Source organism: Palaemon carinicauda, chromosome 1, assembly GCF_036898095.1.
Source record: "Palaemon carinicauda isolate YSFRI2023 chromosome 1, ASM3689809v2, whole genome shotgun sequence".
In the NCBI taxonomy this organism is placed as follows: domain Eukaryota; kingdom Metazoa; phylum Arthropoda; class Malacostraca; order Decapoda; family Palaemonidae; genus Palaemon; species Palaemon carinicauda.
In genome coordinates this window covers 127,631,056-127,636,055 of record NC_090725.1, presented here as the reverse complement: position 1 = coordinate 127,636,055, position 5,000 = coordinate 127,631,056, and the positions used below count along the sequence as shown (strand labels likewise).

Below are 5,000 nucleotides of genomic sequence, written 5' to 3'. Positions count from 1 at the left end.
ATATGTATATATATATATATATATATATATATCATTGGCCGTGACTAGTCCACTGCAGGACAAAGGCTATCCTTTCGCGTCAGGTTATGGTCTTTCTATACCAATCTATACAAGCAAATCTTCTAAACTCGTCAATCCATCGCCTTCTCTCTCTTTCCCTGTTTCTTTTGCAATATGTAGGGACCACTTCTGTTATTCATGATGTCCATCTATTATCTATTATTGTCATTTTATCCCCTGCCCATGTCCATTCATTTTTCTTATATATTGTTAGAATATCCGCATACATGCTGCTCGTTTTCTGTCTCTTAGTGTCAATCCCATAATTATTCTTTACATGAACGAGTGCGTATCTATATATATATATATATATATATATATATATATATATATATATATATACATATATGTATATATATATATATATATATATATATATAAATATATATACATATATATGTATATATATACCATATATATGTATATATATACCTATATATATATATATATATATATATATATATATATATATATATATATAATCGATATCGATATATAGAAATATGTGTACTGAACAAACGCTATACAGTAGAACTATACATCCCACGTACATTGAAAAATATATTTTAGGTGCATAGCCTTTTACTATTTTAATTATGTTGATATAATACCCTATTCTATGAGCAAAAGTCTAGTGTCACATTCTTTAGCAACGAAACCTTTTAGTAAATTAATATTAGAAAAACTCAGTAAACCCCAATGTGAAAGAGTAATTAACCTTTTCATTATGGTACATTTCACGAGGTAAACAGTATAATTATAAAATCTCTTTACATGGAGTTGGAAGTAGCCTTGACAAAATGAGCAAATATAACCACCCTCTGGCAGGGGTGCTTCGTGTCTTTAACCATAAACATTCCTGCGTGTCATCATAGATTAAGCTATTTTATTTAACAACCCTGTATTTATTGTGCTGGCAAGTAACCTTTAGTGTATGAATACAATAGAACGCATATACATGCGTGTGTATATATACATATATATGTATATATATATATGTATATATATATATATATATATATATATATATATATTTATACATATATATATATATATATATATATATATATATATATATATATATATATATATATATATATATATATATATATATATATATATATATATATATATAGTCCATGTGTGTTTATAACCGTTTCTCATAACGGGTGGATACTGTCGTCTCTATCACCTTTACTTTTATACAAAGGTATAATTATTTCTTTCACCCATTCGTTTGAAAGTTTTATACCCTGATCAACCATTTGAAGAAATTATCACGTGTAATCTCCTCAAGTTATAGTTGTTTTCAATTTTCAGCCTCTTCATTGCCTACCTTATCAAAGTTAACTAGTTCATTCCATTCTAGATATCCAGCTCTACCTTTCTTGTATTTTTCAGTCAGCAAATCTTCAAAAATATTCACTCCATCGACACGACATGTTTTATCTTCAATCAGAATCTTTTGCTCTTCAACTATTATTCTGATGCTCACTTTTATATTAATTTTTTTGTATTTGCATTACTTCCCCTTTGAATAACCTTTTATTTTCCCTCATGTCCATGCTCTCTTTCTGTGTATATGTTTATATTTTTCCTTCTTTTTCTCTCGTTTCCTTCTTGGCTACCATGTTTGTCTTCCCTGCACCTGCACACGATCTTCTCTTTTGTCATGCATCTGCCCCTCAAATAACCTTATAATCTCCCTCTTCTGCATTATACAATATCTCCCCTCACCCTCAGTTAGTGCTTTAATTCATCCTACCCCTTTATACTGACAAATAACGGAGGTTAGGTAGAGTTTAAACGTTTTATTTAGATTGCTGTGTTAAGATTTAATTTGGGTAATAATAAAGCTTTGAAAGCACATGGAAACCAGAATTACCAATAAGTTAATGTTGATATGGATGATAAAATATAGAAGCTGATTCAGTTAGGTATTTAGGAAGAATTATGTTTGGTTCTTGTGGGATATCAGAGGCGAGTCACTGAATACAGGATGCCAGAAAGCGTATACAGGTATTGTATTTGAGAGATATCAAAAGGAAGAGGGATTATGTCAGCCAAAATGTGAATGTATGAAGAGACTGGTTAGCTAATTTTTTTCTTTGTATATTGAAGGACATTTTTGCTTCTAGAAAGCTTCAGATTTAATTGGAAGACGATGGTACGCAGAAACATAATTTTGGACTATTCATTACAATCAACCAAGGTTTAGCGAATCCATCTTTCCTATCATCAGGGTTAAAACATGAACATTAACACATTAATAGACACTAATCTGTTACACAAGTAAAATTCAGAAAAAAAAAAAAAATTTTTTGAGGAAAGAATCGTAACAACTGCATTGAAATAAAATGGATTACATCACCAATTGAAACCAATTCAAAGAAATATCCTAAAATAGACTAAAAAACTCACAGAACAGAAAAGCCCAAAAGTAATTAGTAACACAAACAAGCAAATTACTAAGGTAAAGTCCTAGAATAAAAGATGAAATGTTTGGGAGGGTTCAACGTCACATTGTGTACATGGTAGTTAAAAGATTATGCGGCCAAGATCCGTTAGACATTATGTAAAGGAACAGAGGTAGTTGAGTGATTTAGGTTTGGGGATAGTTGCAAAAGTGACTCGAGGGAAATTAGGAAGTAGCTATTAGATGATTGGGCTAAATTTTGAAGTAATTAGATTAATTAATAGGTGGTTTGCACACATAAGAGTGATTTTGGGTAGAGTACATCCATTCTGATGATTGAAACCTCTATGGGGTCAATGCAGACCCTCAAGAGTCGGTTGGAGCAACCGATAATAGTTCCCAAATTACATCTGGGACAATTACACAAATAAACAATTGAGGAACCCATCAATTCCAGTAAAATGTCTTTGAGCTTGAACATGCATCCTATTGTCAGATGATTTTTGAAAACACGATTAGAATTAACAAAGGGATACAAATCAGAATGAGCTTTCTAAAAGTTTACATTTAACATTTTCATAATTATATGTAAGTGGTAGAGACACACACATTTGCTTCTTTGGAACATTTTCTTCTGTGGCCTTCGATCTAAAAATGGTTTGTAAATTCTTCTGACAAGTAAGATGGATAGTGATTACGAATAAAATATGAGTGCAGAAATTTAATTAACTCGTGGTGCCTGTTGCAGTCAGAAGAAAGATTAAAAACTTTAAAAAGCAATGTTTTACAAGAGTTTAAATGAAAACGGATAGTAACTAAAAGTTTAAATCAAGTCCGGTAAATTATTAAATGTAAACTTGAGAAAGCTTTTCTGATTTGTATACCTTTTTTTATTTTAAGTTTACATAGTTATATACTGTATATGTGTAAATATGTATATAATATGTATGTATTATATATAAAATTAATACTTTCGCTTTAATTGCTTATAGTCGTTCATGCACGGATGTTTATAAATGACCGTTTTACTTTTGTTTTTAGAAATTTCCACTATATACTTATTTTTTTTTCACCGGCTTCTTTTGATTCTGTTTTGGAATTTGACCTTGTGCTGCTGCCATAATCTTAAGAATGGACTTCAGCAAAAGAAAAAAAAAAAAAAAAAAAAAAAAACCTCATTTGGCAAGATCACTTGACTAGTTAGGATTTAATCGTAATTTATGTTGACCTTCTTATTTCTTATTTCTTCTGTAAAATATGTTTTTGTTTATAGGAGACTTTTAAATCCTTCATGGCTCTTTCTTATCCACTAATTTTACAGTGTGTTCTTCTGTGAAAATATCACCTCTCGACTTTCATGATATTAATATTATGATTAATTCTTATCAGATATCAAACGTCGGTAATTCCCAATTGACATTTTAATAAGGAATTTTGTGGAATAGTAATTCTCTAATTTTTGTCGAATTCTTGCGCACTAGAACATTTTATATCTCAGTTATATCAAGGTTAATCTAAAGAGATTTCATAGCTGTGGTAAATATGTTGAAAATATCAGGGCTATTTATTTTCTGTTAATCTGTTTGATTATTTTCTTGAGGTATTGGTATAAAGAATATATTTATAATTCTATTGGCGAATCTTGTGAACCGAAGAAATCTCCAACTACTTTTTTTTGTTTTCTTAAGAAGCATGGGATACTGACGTTTTCGCACATTCCATTTGGCATAAAAGCCTTGGCCAATCTTCCATTAATTCTCTGGTCAAACATCCGATGTCTTAACTTAATGTCATATCTCATGAAAACATAATTTCTCGGGTAAATCTCCTGAAATTATTTCTTTATTGAATATCTTTGAGATACTGACTCTTTGGCCACGCTAATGCAAAAAGAAAGCTTTATTACTGATGAGTTTCATTAATGCTAAATTGGTCGAGAGATGTTTATTACAAGGGAAATTTACTTCTCTCTATAGGAATATTGTTTGGAAGAAGGAAGATGTGTATCCAAAAGCACATGCGGGAAAGCAGGGCGTTCCCCATCCCCACTAAAGCCTCCGTGCCATCCTGGGCAAGAATTCTGCCTGGCAAAGGATGCATGCGTTACAAAAGGCCGTTGTAATGATCAGGGTATCTGGAAAGACACGTCTCCCAGACAGATTTGTTCTTATGCTGAAGAATTTTGTCTGTCCCTTGGGACCTGTGTCTCAAAAGGTAAATGTGTCGATACCTCCCTTCCCGGGTTTCCAGGTAACTCTATAAGTTGTCGCCCTGGTCAGATCTTCTGCTTGTTGAAAGACATATGTTTGCCAGAGGGTTTGTGTGGTTCACCCGAAGAGCCTGAACCTTCCGACCATGGATGTCATCCCTACGAGGAATTCTGTTTGGCGAAAGGGAAATGTGTGCCTAAGAACACCTGTGATGCAGATCCAAATTCTCAGAAACCTACGCAGATCCATGTCTGCCCACCTGGGCAGCTCTTCTGCATGGAAACAGACGAATGTACACCTCTGGACAAGTGTGG

At 32.1% G+C, this 5,000-nt stretch overlaps 1 protein-coding gene across 1 annotated transcript in view; it reads left to right on the top strand.

Annotated features, from left to right (window-relative positions):
- Positions 1-5,000, top strand: part of LOC137658529 (uncharacterized) — a 99,886-nt gene that overhangs the window by 77,144 nt on the left and 17,742 nt on the right. The window lies entirely within an intron of this gene.